Here is a 23,811-nt window from a genome sequence, read left to right as displayed (position 1 = left end):
ATAGATTGGGATTTTTACAGGAGACAGGGTGGTAAGGGGGATAGTCAAGATAGTTGTGAAAGTTGCTAGGTTGATAAAAGATATCGGTAGATAGTTTGTCCCTAGAGATAGGGAAAGAGAGCTCAAGGAAAGGGAGGAACAGGTCAGAAATGGACCAAGTGAACTTAAGGGCTGTGTGGAATTTAGAGTAAAAGTTAATTAAATTAATCAGCTCAGCATGAGTACATGAAGAAGATTCATGTTGGCCCATGAGCTCAGTCACTCAGTGAAATCACTTTTTGAATGTCAAAGGATTTCACTCTATTATTACTGTATATACAGAAAAAACATGTGTAATGTATGGATCTATTTCTTTTAGGGTAATAATCCACCCTCCCCCCCACCTTAGCACTACATATTGATCTGTTGTCTGTGCATGGACATTGATCTGTTGTCTGAGCCTATCCTGTTGTCTAATCACACGCATTTCTCTCGCTCGCTGCAATGTGAATACACAGGTGAAAGCCATCTCCTGCATTTTATCTAATACATACATAGTTGTGCACAGACACAACAAATTGGCGATAATGGACGGATCTGAGCACCGCATGGCAAATCCTCCCATGATGTGATTGACTGTGGTTTCGAAGAAGAAGGAGGTGTATGGGCTGTCAGGGAGGGGTAGCATCTCTGGTGGGGGAACATGTCGTGTCCTTTTCAAGGCGGTTAGTCCTCCTTTGGTCCCCACCTGGCACTCAGCTCTCACCCGTGGCTCCTTGTAGCTGTTTGCATGCGACAGCGGCCACACCCCGGGCAACGGCTTCGACAAGCCAGCTAAACCAGGTGAGGGTAGCCAACGGGTCTCAAACCCTCAGTGAGATAGGAAGTTGTCTATCCCAGCATGTGAAAACAGACTCCGGTGGATTGAGTGGACGAGACCAATGGAAGGTCCAACGGTCAAGAAGGCGGTCTTTGTAAGTGTCGTGGAACGTGTAGAGAATGACAAGACATAGAAGACGTCCTGGTCGTCCACTGCACCTAGTTCCATCTCCAGCCGTCTCGACTCTTGTCTTGCCACTGGATCCAGATGGGAATTGGGAAGAGAGAGTGAGGCTGATGCTGCGCAACTCTCCCTCACTTAAATCCAAATTCAGGCATGAACATTGACTTCTCTAACTTCCACCAATGCCCCACCTCCCCCTTGTACCCCATCCGTTATTTATTTTTATACACATATTCTTTCTCTCACTCTCCTTTTTCTCCCTCTGTCCCTCTGACTATACCCCTTGCCCATCCTCTGGGTCCCCCCCCCCTTTTGTCTTTCTCCCTGGGCCTCCTATCCCATGATCCTCTCATATCCCCTTTCCCAATCACCTGTCCAGCTCTTGGCTCCATCCCTCCCCCTCCTGTCTTCTCCTATCATTTTGGATCTCCCCCTCCCCCTCCCACTTTCAAATCTCTTACTAGTTCTTCTTTCAGTTAGTCCTGACGAAGGGTCTCGGCCCAAAACGTCGACTGTACCTCTTCTTAGAGATGCTGCCTGGCCTGCTGCGTTCACCAGCAACTTTGATGTGTGGTGCCCTAAACATTGCCTGCTTCATTACACCCTGGTCAGTTTACCATGGCTGGCGGGGATCCTATCTTGGCGGTTGAACAAACACAGCAAAACGCAAGGTGACACCGCTCACCATTGGCACTTGGTACGTGCGCACGCTATTGGACAACCCTAAGGCAAACAGACTAGAGAGAAGAACAGCCTTAGTTGCCAGAGAGCCTGCAAGATACAACATTGACATTGCAGCCCTGAGTGAGACTACAGCTCATGACACTACAGCTTCCGCTACAGAACAGAGGTCAAGCCACCCTGATCAGCACCTATGCCCCCACAATGACCAACCCGGATGTGACAAAAGACAGTTTCTATGAAGAACTAGACGCCCTACTATCAGCAGTGAGCAGCACTGACAAGCTGATCTCGCTCGGCGATTTTAATGCAAGAGTAGGGTGCAACTCTGCAGCCTGGCAGGGAGTCGTTGGGAGTCATGGAGTGGGCAAATGTAACAGTAATAGCCTACCCTTACTGAAGACCTGTGCAGTACACGACCTCCTCATCACCGACACAACTTTCTGCCTGCCTACCTGTAACAAGACCTCCTGGATGCACCTCGGCTCTAAGCATTGGCATCTTATTGACTATGTCATTGTCAGGAGAAAAGACAGGCAAGATGTCAGAGTGACCAAGGCCATGTGTGGCGCTGACTGCTGGACAGATCACAGGCTCATCGTCTCCAAAATGAAGCTCCGCATCAGACCCAAGAGGCGATCACAAGGAAGCAAGGCTATGAAAAGAATCAATGTGGCCAGGCTGAAGAACCCCAGCATTGCTTCAGCACTGGTTGAAAGTTTAGAGACCAAGTTTGCTGACCTACACCTCTCAGGCAGTGCTGTGGACGACTGGGATCGCTTCAGGGATGCTGTCCATTCATCAGCACTGAAGATGCTAGGGCTCCCTACCCGCAAGCAGCATGACTGATTCGATGAGAATGATGAGGAGATACAGGCTCTACTTGTTGAAAAGCACCACCATCATCGTGCCCATCAGAACGACCCATCATCAGCTGCCAAGAAAAACGCCTTTACCAGTGCTCGCAGGCTAGTTCAGAATCAACTGCATAAAATGCAAGATGCCTGGCTAAGCGCCAAGGCAGATGAAATACAGGGATACGCTGACAGAAGTGACTTGAAGCGATTCTGTGAAGCTCTCAACACACTCTACGGACCTCAGTCTCTCAGGAGATCCCACCTCCTGAGTACAGATGGTACAACTCTCATTACAGAGAAGGCTCAGATCCTGCAGAGATGGGCTGAACACTTTGAAGCCGTCATCTATTAATGATGAGGCGATAGACAGGGTTCCCCAGGTTGACATCAATAGCGCCATGGATGACCCACCGGTAGTAGCTGAAGTCACAAAAGCTGTCAACCAGCTATACAGTGGCAAAGCCCCAGGGGCAGACGCCATACCTGCAGAGATCTACAAAGCCGGTGGTCCTGTACTTATAGAGAAGCTCACCAAGTTGTTCTAGTCTTTTTGGAAGCAAGGTTCCATGCCTCAGGAACTTAAATATGCATCCATCATACACCTCTACAAGAGGAAGGGCAATCGACAAGTATGCGACAACCACTGAGGAATCTCCCTGCTCTCCATCGCAGGAAAAACCCTTGCAAGAGTCCTGCTAAATCGTCTGGTCACTCAGCTGGAGCTGGGCCTGCTGCCAGAGTCACAGTGTGGCTTTTGCAAAGGTCGTGGGACTATTGACATGACTTTTGCCGCGCGCCAACTTCAGAAGAAGTGTCTGGAGCAGAATCGCAAACTCTACACAACTGTGTTGACCTCACGAAAGCCTTCGACACTGTCTGCCCTCCAGGCCTGTGGAGGATCATATCAAAGTTTGGCTGCCCCACCAATTTCATTTGGATAGTACGGCAGTTCCATGATGGCATGATGGCCAGAGTGCTGGACAGGGGAGAATCCTCTGAGGCGTTCCCAGTCACCAATGGCGTCAAACAGGGCTGTGTGCTCACATCCACACTGTTCAGCATGATGTTTTCTGCCATGCTGAATGATGTCTTCCAGGACAGTGATGCTGGAATCAGCCTCAAGTACAGAGTGGATGGGAAGCTCTTCAACCTGAGGAGACCTCAAGCTATTACCAAAGTGAAGGAGACTGTTCTGAGAGACTTCCTCTTTGCTGATGACTGCGCCCTGTATGCTGGCTCGGAGCCAGAGATGCAAGTCAATATGGACAAGTTCTCCATGGCTTGTGACAGCTTTGGACTCACCATCAACATCAAAAAGACCAAAGTCATGCACCAGCCTGCCCCTCATGCACCGTACATGGAACCGAAAATCACAATCAAAGGACAGAAACTACAGGCAGTGGACCAGTTTACCTACCTTGGCAGCACCCTCTCCCGAGCAGTGACTATTGATACAGAAGTTAACTGCAGAATAGCGAAGGCAAGTTCTGCTTTCGGTAGACTGCGCTTAACTGTATGGGAACACCGAGGAATCAGTCCAGCAACAAGATGGAAGGTCTATAGAGCTGTGGTACTCACTACCCTCCTGTATGCATGTGAAATGTGGACTGTGTATCGACGGCATGCAAGACAGCTCAGCCATTTCCACATGACTTGTCTTCGCAGAATATTAGGCATCAGATGGCTGATAAAGTACCAGTCACTGAAGTTCTCTCTAGAGCAAGTCCACCATCAGTCCACACACTGCTGATGAGAGCACAGACCCGGTGGGCAGGTCATGTCATCCGCATGCCGGACGAGCACATACCCAAGCAGCTCCTTTTTGGGGAAATCTCTGCTGGAAGACGCTGGCTTGGAGGACAAAAGAAACATTACAAAGACACACTAAAGGCCTCCTGAAGTCGCTTGACATAGACACGACCACCTGGGAAACGCTGGCACAAAACTGCCCTACCTGGCACAGCCTCATCCACAAGGGCTGTCAAGCTTATGAAGCAAGGCGCTTGCTGAAGCACAACATAAGCACGAGCTGCACAAGTCCAGAGCCACCAGCACAACAACTGCAGTGCCTACACATGTCTGCCCAACATGTGCCAGGACATTCCTTGCCTGAATTGGCCTGACCAGTCATATTCGGACACACCACATCCAGTCTCAAAGTGACTCATGGCGTCGAGGTCTTCATCGACGATGGACAAACAGCAACAGCAGCAAAGAAGAAGTCTGCAGGAAGTGTCACAGATAAGGTCATATAGAGAGAGTGAAAGGCAGGCAAAAAGCACAACCGAGTGAAAAGTCCCAAACAGAAAACTAAACAAATGCAAAAAGGTACTGAATGTAAAACAGAATCTGACAAAATAAGAGTCTGACAGGTGACCTGTTATGCCTATAAATGAAGCAGATCACAAAATCATCTGAAGCACCACAGATGTGCCTGGTGTAAAACTGAAAATGAAGCTGAATACAGGGTCATCTTTCACCATAATTCCAGAAGCAGGGATATTTTTGAAGATACCATTAGAGAAGACGTCAGTGGTCCCAAAGACTTACACAGGTGAAAAAGTGTCTCCCATTGGCAAACTGAAAGTAAAATATGATGTATGGAGACCCAACACAAGAATTAGAGCTTTATGTATTGAAAAGTGGTAGGCCAGCACTTTTTGGATGGAAATGGTTGAGAAAAATCCAACTAGACTGGTACTCAAAGCTCCCATCAAGAGGCAATGGTAGCCCAAATGGTAGCACTAAGCAGAGACTGTCACAGCTGCTTAATGCTAATAAGAACGTGTTTGAGAAGGGGATTGGTAAACTCAAAGGCATGAAGACCAGAATTGAACTGAATGAAGCAGCAACACCAAGATTCCATAAAAACATATCCAGTGGTTTATGCACTACATCCTAAAGTGGATGCTGAACTGCAGAGCTCGGAGACATCTGGAACTCTCTCCAAGGTTGAGTGGAGTGATTAGGGCATGTCCATTGTTCCAGTGATCAAGAAAGGGAAGGCCAGAGCCATTTGATGCTGCATACTGTGAATAGAAGATGTTGTTTCATCTTTGGCAGGTGGGGATTGGTTTACAAAGATTGACTTGTCATAAGCCTATCTACAAATAGAGATTGAAGAGTCAAGCAGGAAGTTCCTCACAGTCAACACTCACAAGGGACTGTTCCAGTATAATCATCTCATATTTGGTGTCGCATCAGCTCCAGCAATTTGGCAAAGAGCAATGGACCAAAGTGTTCTAAGATATCCCAGAACACAATGTTACCCTGATGACTTCATCGTGACTGGCAAAAATGATGAAGAGCACCTCCAGAACCTTGGTAAAATGCTTACCATGCTGAGTGAGTATGGTCTGCATACAAGGAGTGAGAAATATAAGTTTTTCAAGAATGAAATCTCATATTGTGGACATGTCATTGACAAGCATGGCTTATATAAGTCACAAGAGAAGAATGAAACAGTGCTACAGGCACCCAAACCGGAAAATGTATCACAGCTCAGGTCATACCACTGGTTTCTCCCAAACATTGCTACAGTGCTGCACCCATTGAACACACTGTTGCAGATGGGAGCAAAGTGGGAATGGTCAGAAAGATGTGAAAGAGCATTCAAAGAAACAAAGAGACGAATAACATCAGATGAATTGCTCACCTATTATAACCCATCGCTGCCCATCAGACTGGTGTATGATGTGTCCCCTTATGGCATTGGAACCGTTTTGTCACACATTATGAAAGATAGATCTGAATGCCCGATTGTGTTTGCTTCAAGATCACTGACGAGCACAGAACGCTACTATGACCCAGAGGCCCTTAGACAAGTATGGGGAATAAAGAAGTTCCATCACTACCTGTAAATAGTTTATGCTAGTTTGCACTAGTGACAGATCACCAGCCCCTTGTGTCCATTTTCAATCCCAGGAAGCGAATTCCAGTGATGACTACTACCCGGTTACAATGTTGGACACCGGACTCCTAGGAACCTGCTCTTATGACATAGAGTTCAAGGGCACCAAACAACACAGCAATGCTGACGGCTTGTCATATCTTCCACCATTGGCAGATGAAGAAGAAAAGTCTTCATACTCTGACCCAGCGAAAATGTTCCACACAGGATTGGTGGACCAGTTGCTGGCAGCAAATTCCGAAATTCAAAGGGAAACAAGGAATGACCTGACATTGTCAAAAGTCTATGAAATCACCATGCAAGGATGGCCAGCTCATGGTAACCCTATGTTTCCAGAGTTCTCAGTGAGACGAGACCAACTGTTGGTACGTTTAAGAATGCTGATTTGTGGACTTCGTCTTGTGGTTCCCTGTAAACTGCATACCAGAGTGTTAGCAAATCTGCATGAAAGATACCTGTGTACAGTCAAGATGAAGAGTTTTGCCCGGAACTACGTGTGTTGGCCGAAAATTGATAAACACATTGAAGATTTGTCCGAAAGCTGTTTGGGATGCCAAGAAGTTCAAAATGCACTCCCGCAGGCACCGTTATGCCTATGGAAGTGGCTGTCTTCAATATGGCAAAGAGTATATATTGACTTTGGGCCATTCATGGACTCCACGTTTCTGATTGCTGTGGATGCTAATTCGAAGTGGCTGGAGGTCATACCAATGAAGTCAACCACCTCAGCAAAGACTGTCTCCACCTTGAAGATTACCTTCACCAGTAATGGCTTTTCAAAACAAATTGTGAGTGACAACAGACCACAATGGATGTCAGAAGAATTCCGACTGTTCATGAAGAAAAATGGCATCAAACATTTCAAGTCAGCTTCTCACCAGCCAACAACGAATGGATTAGCTGAAAGGTTTATTCAGACCTTCAAGAAGTCCTTTAAAATGATGGACAAGGAAGACATTTCTGTACAGCATCTTCCTTTTTGTGTATCAGAACTGTTCATGCAATGACAAATCAAACATCTGCAATGCTGTTCATGAACAGGAATCTGAGATCTCGCACAGACCTCCTGAAACCAGACCTACGGAAGGAAGTGCTGAATAAATAGTTCAGCCAGTTTCCAAGTGAGGCAGCAAGGAGCTTCGAGATTGGGCAGGAAATTATAACGCGTGATTACCGAGAAGACAAGCGGACACCTGGTAGGTTAGCTGCACGAACTGGGTGACTGATGTAAACAGTCCTCCATACATGTGACATGTCCTGTCTATTGGAGCTGGGCTTTCAGGATCATGGGCTTGATGCTTCTGGTCTCCACTCTGTCAAAGTCTTCTGGGTTTATGATTCAGCCCTGCCAGTGGACACCTCAGATCAACCTCAGGCTATGCACATGGAAGCGCTCTAGCTGTTTGAGTTGTTTTCTGTAAACAGTCATGTTTCAGAGCCATAAAGGAGGCAGCTAACAATGACAGCATTGTACACCTTGACCTTCTTGGATAGTTGAATGTTGTGCTGCTTCAACACGTGTATGCAGGCAGCCCTGATTCTGGGTGGCATTGCAAATCCTGGGATTGACTTCCTTGGCCAGAGAGCCATCGTTAGAGATGATGTTGCCGAGTTTCAGTACCTGAACTCGTAGACCGTATTCAATATTGTTTCCTCAATGATGATGAAAGGAGGGGCAATAGCAGATCCAGGAGCAGGGTGAAATAGGACTTCCACTTTTACCAGTCAGATGGTGAGGCCAAAAAACTGTTGATAACGAGTTGGACATCAGACTCTGTGCGGGTTATGAGGGCACAGTTATTTGCATAAGACACTTCAAAGACAAACTTTTCAGTCTGGCATTCAGATAACGTAGGTCAAAGCAGTATCAACCAACCCTGTTTAAGGTCTGTGATGATATGGTTTAGCATGTGTGTGAAGAATACGTTAAAAATGCAGGGGCAAGCACACACCCTTGTTTCACACCATTTGAAATGTTGAAGGGTTCTGATACTTCTCCATCTTACAGGACAACGGAAGTCATATTGTCATGAAAGAGGCAAATGAGGTTGACAAATCTGCAGGGGTTCCCACGCACAGTGCTTGTCTGTTGACTGTGTGGGATGCTTTGGTTAGGACTATGATAATGGCATACATGTTTAAATTTATTCTATGCACTTTTTCTGAATCTGACAAACAGCAAAACCCATATCAATAGTGCTGCAACTCGAGTGAAAACCACACTGTGCAGTTGAGAATTATACGGGCCAGAACCTTCCCGACAATGGACAAGAGGGAGATGCCTTGGCAGTTACCACAGTCAGCTTTTCTTCCCTTGCTTTTGAAGTGCAGGACCATCATGGCATCCTTCATGTTTTCAGGCATGTCTCCTACTTCTCAGGTGCTCATAAGAATGCTATGGAAGGTTTTGATTGCAAATGGACCTGCTGACTTGAAGATCTCAATGTGTCCTGGCCAGGGTTTTTTTTTTCAGAACTTGTTTGAGCAGTGGCTTTCTTGACAAAAGATATCTGCAGGATCTGGTCAGATGTAGCCTGGTCTACTGTAAAAGGCCTTTTGAGCAGTTTGCTGAAATGGTCCTTCCACCTGGCATTGATGCTGCATTTCTTGAGCATGGTTGTGCTGTCTGATGACAGGAGACGCATGGTGCTTGGTGTACGCAGTCTGTAGATTGCCTGAACAGCACTAAAGAACAATATGACGTTCTTGGTGCCAGTGTAGGGCTGTACTTCTGCTTTCTTCTCCCACCGCTCATCCTGCATTTTAGCCAGGGCAGCCTGTGGCTGGCTCTGGAGGTGTCTGAAGTGATCACATTTTAATTTGGACGATATGTCATTCTGCTCTGAAGCGATCACATTTTAATTTGGAGAACATGTCATTCTGCCATGCGATGGAAGCCCTTTGCTTCACTGTCAGTATCTTGGTGATGCTTTCATCATTTTCATTGAGCCGGCCTTGGAGATACCTCCTTTTCAAACTGAGAGCGTGTATTGCTGATTCCGTCACCGCAGTTTTAAACAAGTCCCACTTTTGTGTTGTGCTTCCAGCGAGAGGTCCATGGGACGTCAGCTTGTCACTAAGGCTGGCTGCAAATTGCTCACGTTGTTCAATTTTCTTCAGCTTCCCAATGTTGAGAGACTGTCTAATGGTTTTTGGCTTCTTGTAACGCAATGGAACAATGTGTAGTGTGACGATGGATTTGACCAGTCGATGATCAGTTCAGCACTCCGCACCACACATAGTCCTAGTGATCTTGAAATCATAAAGGTCCCACTTGTGACTCATGATCTCATTGATCTAGTGCCACTGTTTCGGCCTGGGGTGCATCCATGCTGTTTTGTGTTTGTCGGCTTGCCTGAAGAATGTGTTTGTGACTGACAGGCTGGTTTCAGCACTAAAGCTTAGCAATAGCAGTCCATTGGTGTTCATTTTACCAATGCCATGATGACTAGAATGATGTTTTTGGGAGTCCTTGTGCAAAGGTTAACTTGGGGGTTGAGTCGGTGGTGAGGAAGGCAAATGCAATGTTAGCATTCATTTCAAGAGGTCTAGAATACAAAAGCAGGGATGTGATGCTGAAGGTTTATAAAGGCATTGGTGAGGCCTCACCTTGAATATTGTGAACAGTTTTGGGCTCCTTATTTAAGAAAAGATGTGCTGGCATTAGAGAGGGTTCAGAGGAGGTTCACAAGGATGATTCCAGGAATGGAAGTGTTATCAAATGAGGAACTTTTAATGGGTCTGGTTCTATACTCACTGGAATTTAGAACAATGAGGGAGGATCTCATTGAAACCTTTTGAACGTTGAAAGGCCTAGACAGAGTAGATGTGGAAAGGATGCTTCCGATGGTGGGGGATCCTAGGACAAGAGGGCACAAACTCAGGATAGAGAGGTGTCCATTTAAACAGAGATGCAGAGAAATTTCTTTAGCCAGAGGGTGGTGAATTTGTGGAATTTGTTATCACAAGCAGCTGTGGAGGCCAGACTATCGGGTGTATTTATGGCAGAGCCCGATAGGTTCTTGATTGGACTCAATATCAAAGGTTACAGGGAGAAGTCTGGGGAGTGGGGCTGAGGAGGGGAAAAAGGATCAGCGATGATTGAAAGGTGGAGCAGAATCAATGCGCCAAATGGCCTAATTCTGCTCCTATGTCCTATGGTTTCATGTTCTAATCTCTGAAGTCACTTAAAGTCACGTATCAGGAGAAGCTTGTCATCAGGCGGTATTGCTTTGATAATGCAGTCAAGATTGCTACAGAAGTTCTCTTTAGCTTTGTCACTACAGCTCATAGTAGGTGCATAAGCACTGATGAGCGTGACTTGATGAGAAGAATTAAGGGGAAAGTGAAGCTTAATTAGCCGTTCATTAATGCAGGTTGGAAGAATATGTATGGTGAAGTAGTGAATTTTTAAATAGCAAGACCAACTCCATGGGTTTGCTACTTTCTCTTTGCTTTTCCCTTCCAGAAAAAAAGCTTGTGCCTCGGAAATGGATTTTTCTTCTACGAGTCTGGTCTCACTCAGTGCAGTCAGATGTTGATGTTGTATTGCGCTGGCTCTCGTGTTGAGAGGGCTGTTCTCCTCTCAGGTCTCCTGCTGTTGTTGTTGTCCATGGTGGTTCAAACATTCCATGCTCTAAATATCATCATGCTGGCCAATTCTGGGACAAGCAATGCTTAGAACACTTTTTCTAATCCCTCCCCTCGTTAGAGTTTGAGCAGTGCTGATCCTGAAAAGGGCTGCTCAGTCACCTGGGATGTGCCAAACTCTTCTGTTGTCCCAGGGTCAGTGTTGGACAACCAATGTTCAAGGGCCGCCAATGTGCAGGATTGGAGCAGCGGTTATCTTCACCTGTTGTTCCACCCCTCCCCCACCACCTCAGGTCTTGACGAAATTAGGTGATAGCTACACAAGGAACTGGTGCAGGACAGCTTTAAAAGTGGAAATACTGGGGCAGTCCCAATCTCTTGACCTCAGAAGCCATGGTCCAGTGGTACAAAGAGTCAACATGACCTGGGACTTCCTTGGTTGTAGTGGATGGCCATGATGCTCTGTGTTCTTCATCGTACCCTACACTTTCCACAAGGTGTTGCAGGACCGCCTTCCTGGCCATTGGATCGCACTGTTGATCACCTGCAGCCTGTACACTGGAGATGACTTTACATTGCTTGGTTACTACAGTGATGAGGTCCCAGCTGCACGACCTGCCATGTTTGTTCAAGGAGTCACCTCTAGCCTTAGCACAATCAAGTACAATGTGCGAGGCAGCACGAGCAGATTGTAGCAGCAGGCTGCCAATTCTGAACTGGTATGGGAGCCGTTGACACAGAGAAACTGGCCCTCCACCCTCCGGATGTTGAAATTGAATCCTCATCCACCCCTTCTGCAGGCAGCTCTTTCCACATTCTCACCACTCTCTGAGTGAAGAAGTTCCCCCTCATGTTCCTCTTAAATATTTCACCTTTCACATTTAACCTGTGACCTTTAGTTTTGGCCTCACCCAACCTCAGTAGAAAAAGCCTGCTTCCATTTACCTTTTCTATACCTTCATAATTTCGCACACTTCTCCCCTCATTCTCCTACTCTCTAGGGAATAAAGGGGTAACCTCCAACATCCTAGTAAACTTTATCAGCACTTCTTCAATCTTATTGATACCTTTCCTGTAAGTAGGTGAAAGGAACTGCACACAATACTTTTCATGAGACCTCACCAATGCCTTATACAACTTTAAGATAACATCCAAAATCCCTTTACCTTGGCATCCTTGTCCTTCCTTCCTTCTTCTTCTGGTAAAGTTTAGTGGTGGCTGGCATTACCACTGCCTAGTGAGTTGGAGTGTGGAGCAAAGAGACAGGGAGTATGCCCACTAAATACCCCCTCCAAAAAAAAATCTCAAACATTATCAAAAAGTCTAATACTTTACAGAAAGTCAAATATACACTTACCTATATATATTGTGATTGCTGTGGTAGCCAAACAAACTTTGCATGTTAAATCATATCTGTCTCAAAGATCTCAATTTAGCCATTAGATGTTTCCTTTGCTCGTCATAGGAACTTCATTCAAACAATAAATGCGGCACCATCTTTTGACAAGTGCACTCCCTACAAAAGCCTGTATCATGCATATTAATTCTGAACAAGGAATTATTCAGCCGAGCATACCCAATACATAAATATTCACATATAACTACTTCTCTCCTTTTCGACCCATCTCCCAGTTGAGTTTCCATCATCCTCTGAAATTTATATTAATGCTGTCCTTTCTTTGTTTTATCCCAACTTTGTTGCCATAGTGATTAAATAGACTTTCTAATTATGGCTACCACCTTCCCTTTATGCAAAGGCACCACTATATTTACATCCTTAATTTTAAGTGATTGCTTCGTGAGAATGTCTGCCACCTCAATTCCTTCAACCACATAAGAACTGAATACACAAGCCTAGACTCCGCAGCCTCAAAGGATGTTGTCCAATCGCAAGAGAAGTATCCGGCTTACAATTCGATATACTTGTTTTAATAGATGTCAAAACTGAGAATGTAACAGAACACAGAAGTACATAATCAGGGTGTAGTTCTTTGATCCATTCCAAAGCTAAAATGATAACAGCCACCTCTGACGTGAACACTGATATGTTGTCTGATAGCTTTCTCTTATAGTCACCTGAAACTTTGGAACATAAATATAAACACCTGAATGACCTGTCACTGGATCTTCTGAATCACCTGTATAGATACTGTATGTAAAAATCCATGATATCTGCCTTGCATATTTGCTGAACATCCTGTGTCCAGTAGTAAACAATCACTCCTCATCCTGACCTTTTCCTGAAGGCTCAAATCCACTGCAGGCAAAGGGAAAATCATGGAAGAGCAACAGAAAGGCATACACTGGGACCATATTCCCCATTAAACGACCCAAGGTTTTGTGTTTCTTTATTTCCCACTCATCTAAAACTGAAAACTTTATGAATGCAATGTTCTCAACACTCTACTAATGTTGCCAATATTGGATGACCAGCTTTACATCGTTTTACATTAACCTAATAAACCATTGCTAACTGTACCCTACATAGCTGTAAAGGTACTTCACCAACTTCTACCAATAAAGCCAAAATTGAGGGTGATTTAATAGAACCACAATGTAATCACGATACTTGAACTTTACCTAGGGACTTTAAGACCACTGGTGAGGCTGACCTATATGCAACATATCCATAATCGAAGATAGATCTGATTAAAGCAATATATATTGTCCGTTCTCCTTACTGGCGAAACCCCTCTGGTTTTCTCACTTGCGTAAGTCTAGGGAAGACACACGCCAGCCCTGCCAAACCCATGAGGTTGAGTTGGCTCTCCTACCCCAAACACCGGTCTGTGCAGATGTTGTGTAATTTGCTACCCTATCACAAATTAGTGCCATGAAATAACAGACAGCACACTGCATACATTTAAAGCAATTATATTTATGAATTTGAACTTAACTAAAGGGTTCGTAAAGAAAAACAAAAAATAAAGGCCCATTAAAATTAAACAGTCAAATGTGCACAAGATGGATCTCAATGCTTCACTGATATTCACCGATCCTCAGTCGATCTCGGCACCTGGCTCCATCGAATCACAGTCTCCCTGCCAGGTCAAATCCTATGACCAGTTCTCTCCAGCGTCTTCTCTCTTCATCTCCTACCAAACAAAAAAAAACCAAGCCCAATCATAGTGTCCCTCACAAGACCTCTCCCCCTAGTGTTCTCTCGAACCTTCTCCCAGTTCCACCATCCTCATTCCTCATCATCCCGATTCTTCAACAATATCCCAAACAGGCTGAAAGCAGAACAGACTGCTCTTACAGAGCCGCTAAAGTTAAGTACCTATAGCATAGCAGTAAAAACGTGAACCAAGGTTTTATACTACAATATACCTGTCTTATACTTGGTGCAGTTGGTCTTTAAACACCTTCTAAATGTCAGGTGAGGACTTGCACAAAAACAGCTGCTGCCAATTAACTCTCTCTAATTCCCACCTAATACTCTCAAAATTTCTCTGATTTAACATTCTCGTACAAGGTCCATGCTTATCTTTATCTATAGCTATCTAAAACTTAAGGAGTTGAGATCTCTATTCCTTGACTGTTCTTCCACTGAAAGAAAGGTCAGTCACCTGGCAGGCACATTACCCAACACCAGGTCCAGTATGGCACCTCCATACATATCTTGTTGGTTACATATCTTGGATGCACCTAACAAATTCTGCCCCACCTAAACCTCTTGCACTTAGATGGCCGCAGTCTATATTGGGGAAGTTGAAGTCCAGCTTCCTGTTGTTTACAAATATAAATACACAATTTTTGATCTGATTCAATGAATGAATTGACTTTATTTCTTACATCCTTCACATACATAAGGAGTAAAAATCTTTACGTTACGTCTCCATCTAAGTGTGCAATCTGCAATCATAATAATTTATAATAAATAGAATAGTCTATAATAAATGCTTGTATCATTATCACCAGCAGTCTGAAGTTTCTTTTGTCAGAACTCTAATCTCACTTACTCTGAAAGTACTTCCATTAAAGGATAAATCCTCTAATGGTCATTTGTTGCACAATTTATTTTGGGACATAAAGTTTTGAGATTTGTTTTTATACCCTTCCTCCGCACTTCTTGAATCCCTTAAGGTACACTGGAGAAATTCCAAAGGAAGTGTAAATTGGTGCTTGGCTCTTCACGTGTTAGATAATGGAATTAGAAACAGGAGAGCATAGTAGGTTTCTACAGACAAGGATCAAATGTGTAGGGGAAGAGATGTGACTTCATATATTCATCTAGGGCTCTATTCTCATGTTATTAGACGTATTGCCTTAAGGTGGCCAAATGTTGTTAGTGCATTGGTTGCAGCTGAGTTGTTTTTGGATCCATTGTGCTACTATATTAATAATGAGAGAAATAGATTGTTTTCTCTGGAGTGATAAGATCTGATAGAAGTTTATACAATTATTCATGCTATAGACAAGGTAGATAGCCAGTATCTTTTTCCAAGGGTTGAAATATCTAATATTAGAGGCTTACAGTACATTTAAGATGAGAGGAAGTAAGTTCAAAGGGTATGTGCGGGGCATTTCTTTCCCTCCACAGATGTTGGTGGGTGCCTCGAATGGACATGGAGGCAAATACATTAGAGACATCCAAGAGGCTCTTAGAGAGACTCATGGACGTGCATGAAGTGGAAGAAGTAGGACATTGTGTAGGCAGAGGAATTAGTTTAATTGAGCATTTGATTACTTTTTTTACTTTGTTTGGCGCAGCATTGTAGCTCAAAAGACCTGTTCCTGTGCTGTACTGTTCTATGTTCTATGAATAGTTTTGCTGTTTAAATTCTTCTGCATTTAGCCTTGCCTAAGAAAAAGCAAATCTGGAACAAGTGCCAACCAATGATTTATTGGGAAGTCAGTGATATTCAGTAGATACACATATTCCTATTACTGAGGAATACTTTTGATGGAAAGCATTTCATCCATGGGTAGCATCATTGTGCAGCTGATAGAGCTGCTACCTCACTGCTACAGAGAGCCGGGTTCAATCCTAACCTCAGGTACTGCGTGTGTGGAACTTGCCTGTTCTTCCTGTGACCCCATTGGTTTCCTTTAGGTAATCTAGCTTCCTCACACATAAAAAGATATGCCAGTGATGTAATCAGCTGCTGTAAATTACTCTCAGTCTATAGGTAAGTGGTAGAATCTGGGGTGAGCTGGTGGGAATTTTGGGAGAATAAAAAACGGGTTAATGTAGGATTAGTGTAAAAGACATAGGATGCTTGATGGTTGGCACAGACTTGATGTTCAGGAGGGCCTGTACGCTTGCAATATCTCTCGGTCTCTGTCTATCAGTGACTTGTGAAGATGCCACCTCACTTCTCCCTGTTCTCTGTTTCCATTGTATCTGCGCTGACAATGATTTTCCATCTGTCTTCCTTCTACTCCTCTGTCATAGTTTACCACATCTCATCTACTTCCTGCACCTCTGCCCTTTCTCCTTCATCTCTAGAGCAGAATAAGTGTTGAGTTCCTCTGCTCCTTACTTTCCAATCCATTAGCCTCCACATTCAATTGATTGTCCTTCACAGTTTCTGTCAGGTATAACAAGATTCCACTACCAGACACATTTTCCTTTCTCCCTGCCCCCCTTTCCCCCTTTTCCTCCCCCTCCCCCTCCCCTCTCATTCCCCTCTCCCCCCCCCCCCCCAAGTGGATTGCAGGGCAGAGTGGCTCATTGGACCGGAAGGGACTATTACACACTGTATCTCTAAAATTTAAAAAAATGCCCTGCTTTCCCCCATCTCACTTGGATATAATTCCCAATGACTGCATTTATTTCTTTAACATAGCTTACTGCCATCTGGGTAGAGCCTATTGCAATGATCCAATTTAAATGAAACATCCACTTTCTACCTGTAGCCTTCTATTTAAATAAGGTTTGGGCTTTACATAGCTTCCTTTGCTTGCTGCCAGAATGCTGTGTGCTCCAAGAATTTACCTCAAAATAGCCACCCAACATCACAAGCATTGTGCAGCTTAAAGACAAGCCTAATTTTGAGATAAAATCCATACCCGTGTTAATCCATAAAATGAGCTCTGCACAATGAGAAAGCTAAAGATTTTTTTGTAAAATTTTGAGATTCCCTTATCTAAGTTAAAGGTATTGGCCTAGAATTCCTGAATGAGATTCTTTTACTTGAGTGAAAGTCATTGGCCTGGAATTCAGTATGAAATCCAGGGGAGACAAAGCTGACCTTGACAGTGTTTTGGATTCAGCTAACTGGACTACTGCGAGTGGAACACACAAAGGAAACCACCAGTGAGGGATACACCAGAGGATCACAGGAAGTTCACAAAAGGGATGGAGCTCAAGCACAATACAGGTATTTAAGTCTCCATGCAATTAAAGGATTAAGCAGGCTACTAGAACGAGCTTCTAACGTTTCAAATGTTCACAGTCCTGACGGAGGGTTCCGGCCGGAAACGTCGACCGATCTTTTCCACAGATGCTGCCCAACCTGCTGAATTCCTCCAGCGTGTTGTGAGTGTTGCTTTGACCCTAGCATCTGCAGATTATTTTATGTTAACGTTTCAGATGTTGTTGGCACCAAGTAGAGGCCTGCGTGATGTTATTATAGGAAACTAAGGAGGTGTTAGCTCCAGATGTGATTATCACTTGCACTCCTTAATAGTCCCTATCTAATTCTGCTGCTCCACATCCAAGAACTGCAATTACAGTGAAAGGGGGAGCTCATGGTCTGCCCACTGTTTGTGGGCTAACCATGCACATTACAGGATGTCAGGAGATTTCCATTATGCCCATCAGTAGAGGGATGTATAATTTTGCTCAGTAGGTGTGAGAAAGAGAACCAGGGTTCCAATGTTGTAATGAAAGAGATGTAGTGATCTCATAAGATCAGCAAGGGTAGAGAATTTATTGATGACAAGCAGCACATATATTTCATTGACAATAAAGTGTAGGCTCATTGACCATTTCCTTTGGCGTTAAGACTATCATGTGTGTTTTTAGTCCCAGAAGCATTGTTGCTTGGCAGAATTCAGTTTGAGACCCACAACTTCTAAAGTACTGAATTTTCTCTTTCTAGTCATTGTACCTAACAGCAACAGTGAAATGCAAGAGGGTAGATGAGAAGTTGGTATAACTCCATAATTATTCTATCTGAAAACTTAATAGGGCACTTTTTGTCGGATATCCTTATATGTGAAACCCCTCTTGATCAAGCTTCTCTAGAGATGTCGCTTACTAGCCCCTCAACCACCTTTTACAAACCTTGTACATCTAGAGTTGGTATGACTTGGGTATCACCAAAACTGGGAAACTGGGATGTCTCAAGTACCCAAAGCCTGATCTGTACAAATACTGCCCCCATGCAATTATCTATCGGCAAGAGTTAACAGATCGTACACTGCATACAATTATAAAGAAATTATATTTACAAATTTCAGCTTTATGGAACAATTAGTAGGAAAAAAAAATGGGCCCATTACAGTTAACCCAGTCCAAATGTGCACACAAGTTGGAGCTCATCTTGAAGTTGGCTTTAACTCGTGCACCAGACCCTTGGTTTGCGTGAAAGCACACAGCACCTTCTGAATGTAGCTCAAAATCCGTCTCGAACAAATATGCTCTCCAATGGGAGTATTGGTCCTTCCCTCTTGAAGCCATTCATCTGCACAAAGCACCTTGTACAACGGTGACAGCATCCTCAGCCATCTTGCCTCCTGTCTCTTCCCAAAAAGACCTCAACCTACGCTAGTGTCCATAACAAAAACCTTTCCCAATTCCACCATCCTGATTGGCTGAAACAACATTCCTAAGTTGACCAACATAGCCCCTTATCTCTAGCTCAAACCCAAACATGCTAAAAGCAGAACAGGCTGCTCTTACAGAACTGCAAAAATGAAATACCTGCAGCATAGCAGTAAAAATCTTAACCAAGGTGTTACATATATATCTAAGCGGTCAATTCATTCACTGCCAATATATTAAAATTTGCTTTTCTATAAGCTAGTTTTCAAGGCATAATAATTTCTTATCCTCATCTATCCAAGTTGTGTAAGATCTGGTGCTTTTTTTGATCCATCAGTTCCATTAATGATGACTGGCTCACCGTGACTGAATTGTACCAACACAAGTGTGTGTATTTTTTATTGGCAGCCGTTATGTGCAAAGACCAGGAAGAAAGACAGAGGTTTAGAAGATGTGAGACTTAAACTGAATTCTGATAATTCTGGGACAAACAACAGTGTGTGATTATCTTAATGCCAATGGTTAAATATGTGTCAAGGGAAACACCATGCACATTTCTTTGTCCATCAATTATATGTAACGCTGTTCATCAATAATACAATATGGGAGTGTATTATTTTCAAAGACTCACTGACTGCTTGTTCCAGCATTACTCCTGGGGCTTTAAGGCTCCAATTGATTTAAGTCTATCAAGGTGGAGCTGAAAAATCAAGATCAAGAGCCCAAAGCGTTGTTGAGGATCCGCTCCACCCATTCTACAATCTCCTTGACCCATTACCATCACTAAGGGGGTACAGGAACATCAGGACTAGGACCACCAGACTGTAACAACTTCTTCCCTCAGGCTGTGAGACTACTGAAAACCCAACCACTACTGAGATCTTGTCATGAGGACAGCAAGCTTTTTACTGTTTTCCTCTGCTGCACACTACCTGCACTTTGAATAATATTTTATTAATAATTTGTAGTAACATTTTGGTATGGGAACTGTACTTCCCTCAATCTCAGGGCTCTACAGAGAGTGGTGTGGACAGCCCAGCGCATCTGTAGGTGTGAACTTCCCTCTATTTAGGACATTTACAAAGGCAGGTGTGTAAAAAGGGCCCAAAAGATCATTAAGGACCTGTCACCCCAACCACAAACTGTTCTAGCTGCTACCATCAGGAAAATGGTACCGCAACATAGAAGCCAGGAACAACAGGCTTTTTCCACCGGCCATCAGACTGATTAATTCATGCTGATACAATTGTATTTCTATGTTATATTGACTGTCCTGTTAGACATACAATATACTGTAATTTACTATAAATTGCAGATTGCACATTTAGATAGAGACATAACATAAAGATTTTTACTCCTCATATATATAAAGGATTTAAGAAATAGTCAATTCAATTCAATTCAATGTGTTGTGTGTGATATATGTTTTGTGGTTCACCATAGTCCGGAGGAACGTTGTTTCATTTGGTTGTATATATGTACAGTCAGATTACAATAAGCTTGAACTTGAAACTTGGTACCACTATAGGCGAGTTGGTATGGCTGTGGGTTGCAGAAGTCCTATGGTAACCGTGGGCCATAACTACCAAATGGCCCAAAGCAAGGGAGCAAACTTGCTCCATCAGGACCCAAAGCAAGCTGTGAGAAATTTTTGAACTCACTTGGGTCTGCACGGTGCCATCTTCAATTCAAAATTATGATCAATTTTCTATTGATATTATCGGATTTTTGGTTTGCACATTAACAGTTGTTAACTTCCTTCACAAGGCAGACACTTTTGACTTTAGAAATGAGACTCCTTTCATTATACAGATCCTACTGCTAATGGTGCTGGGATTTTCGACTGAATTCCCCAACTTTTTGCATCATTTTTCACTGGGCTATTAAAACCTGACAATCTGAATTGAGGATTTTTAATACCAGATTATTGTTTTGTTTTTCTGAAATATGTTAAAATGTGTTCTACCAGAAAATTAATTCCACTAAAGAAATTGCTATCAATAAGGACATTATTTCAATATAGTAGCTTTTCCCAAGTTAACATGCAACAGGCTGGCATTCTACTATGTATGTAGCCTTGCTGGGAATTCTGGAGAAGTCACCCTCTGTCCAATTGTACCTTGAAACATAACTGCTGTAGAAGAATGGGATTAGTCTGTGTTGGTTCGGAGGTGGGGAGGAAGAACACAAACTCACCACATCAAGGAGAAGTTACTCTACAGCATAAGAGTGCTTGTCAGAAACCCTACTCCTCACCTTTTCATCTCCAGACCCGCTGAAGGGTCTCGGCCCAAATGTCGACTGTTTACTCTTTTCCATAGTTGCTGCCCGGCCTGCTGAGTTCCTTCAGCATTTTGTGTGTGCGTTGCTTGGATTTCCAGCATCTGCAGATTTTCTCTTGTTTGTGATTTGATTACTGAACTGCCTTTTTGCTGGGGCAGCAGAAACCTGATGTGTCGTGAGGGTGAATCTGTAGATCTAATTATCATGTGCTGTTGCGTTGTAGAGGTGGTGGGTGTTGCGTTCATTTTACGAAGTGTGGGCTACTAAGAACAAACCATATTCTGGAAGAATAAGAACTAGAACTTTTATTTACAACAGGAAACAGCAGCCACGTTTTCACCGTACAAGTTTCTCGATCATTCTGTGATTTCTGCGCATGCTCAGAACTCTGTCCAATCATGTTCTTACACGTGACACGTGATATCACAACATTTTCCTTTCCTTAAAAAGAAAAACAATTAACAACATTGATCAGAACAAATTCATATTTTAACATGCCTATCGGTCTCTCTGGGGGTTTAGGAACACGAATAGACCTTCTAAGTGGTTCACACTGTTCTTGTGTTTCGTTGTTATTTTCATTATTTTTTTCTAATATGTTTCTGCTTTACATCATCTACACAGCTCTCAATAAAAAGCTCTTTTGCCTGTGACATCACAGTTTCCAAAGCTTTGCACAGCCTCAAAGTTTTTTCCAGGTCGATGTCTTGTTCTCCTAACAGTCTTTCTCTCAGACCATTATCCAAAATGCCGCAAACAATTCCGTCTTTAACGAGAGAGTCTGTGAGCTCTACAAACTGGCAAGTTTTACTGTGGTGTCTCAACTCCGTAACAAACTGATCAATCGTTTGACCAGGTCTCTGCTGACATTTGGAAAATTTGTACCGTTCATACATCACATTGCATTTCGGTATACAAAATGTGTCAAATTTGTCCATTATCGCTTTTAGATTCAAATTATCTCCATTTTCAAAAGTAAAATGGTTATATACCTCAAATGCGTCATCACTCATTATGAGGAGTAGAATTGCAGCTTTCGTTTTTTCCATTTTTTCATCTGCTCCGATCGCCGATAAATAAATTTCAAAACGCTGTTTAAATCTTTTCCAGTTTTCAGCTATGTTTCCAGTCAGCCGAAGCGTTGATGGGGATTGAAAAACTTCCATTTTTTAAACTGTTAGTCCACCAAAACAATTCGCACTCTTTTTTTCCAATGATCTTCGCTTCTCCCATGTTAGCGGAACGCATTATTCTTCCAGACCGACTTCTGACATCATGTTGTGTTCTTTATATGTACCGTGGGTTACTAAGAACAAACCATATTCTGGAAGAATAAGAACTAGAAATTTTATTTACAACAGCAAACAGCAACCATGTTTTCACCATACAAGTTTCTAGATCATTCTGTCATTTCTGCGCATGCTCAGAACTCTGTCCAATCACGTTGTTACACGTGACACGTGATATCACCACAGTGGGGATGGACATTGCTAGTGGGTTGTCTTCTCCATCTGGTCGCCCGTCTTGCACAATACTGAACCTATTTACATGTTGCTGCCAGGATCAGTGTCCCCGGTAGCAAATCTGTTAACTCACCTCATGCAGTTGTACAGGAACAGTTGGAGTCCCACTTGTTTGCCTACAGGGTCAGCTTTGTATCAACATACTGAGAATTCTTATGGGGCAGCACAGTGACACAGGGACGAGTGCTCCATTCCTGATTCCAGGTGTTGCCTTTGTGAAGTTTGTACTTCATACTTTCTGCTGAGTGTTGTTAGGGTCACCCACTGTGAAATGCAACGGGTATCTAGTTTAGCAGAAGAACCTAGGAGATGTTTATGGGAACGGAGAGAGAATGAAACGGGATTAATTTCATTATTTCATTCTCCCAAAAATTCCCATCAATTTATTTAGCATTCTGCCACTAACCTCGAACCTCTTGCAAGATTGAAAAGAAGTTTTGTTCCCTATGCAGTCGCTCATAAATGGACATTTGTCACTAATCCAGCCACTTTGCTTTGTTCAATGGCTAACTGTATGGTATGCAGACTATTGCCAAACTGAAAAGCAACGTTTATGCTCAGGCAAGCCTGGAGGAGGAAGGAAGGAAGAGCTCTCCACCAAATGAGGAGAATAACGGAGCTAGAGATAACATGCAGAAAAAGCACATTGGGATACAAATGCTATACACCTTATACGTTCGCTTGTGAAAGACAGATTCTTATCTCATTCTACAATTGTTTTAATTTGATAAATGAAAGCACCTGCAGACTGATAATACAAATACCTTTGAAAGAATGCTGTTCATTGATGGCATTTAACACCATCGTTCCTACAGTCCTGATCAAAAAGATACAGAACCTGGACCTCTGTACCTCCCTCTAACTGGATCCTTGACTTCCTAACCAGAAGACCACAATCTGCGGGGGTTGGTAAGAACACTTCCACCTTGCTGATGATCAACATAGCCGCACATCAGGGATAGGGGTGTGTGATTAGCTCACTGCTCTACCCATGACTGTGTGGATAGGCATAGCTCAAATGCCATCTTAAATTTGCTGATGATACAACTGCTGTTGGCAGAACCTCAGATGGTGATGAGAGGGGGTGCTGGAGTGTGATATGCCGACTGGTGGAGTGGTGTCGCAGTAACAACCTTGCACTCAACATCAGAAAGACCAAAAAGCTGATTGTGGACTTCAGGAAGGGTAAGATGAGGGAACACAAACTGGGTGAAAATGTGTGGGGAAATCTTATGTCAGAGAAGGTAAAGTGCATATATTCCTAAGCAGAA

The sequence above is a fragment of the Mobula birostris genome, chromosome 6 (assembly GCF_030028105.1).
Source record: "Mobula birostris isolate sMobBir1 chromosome 6, sMobBir1.hap1, whole genome shotgun sequence".
Classification (NCBI taxonomy): domain Eukaryota; kingdom Metazoa; phylum Chordata; class Chondrichthyes; order Myliobatiformes; family Myliobatidae; genus Mobula; species Mobula birostris.
This window is presented reverse-complemented; position numbering follows the sequence as displayed.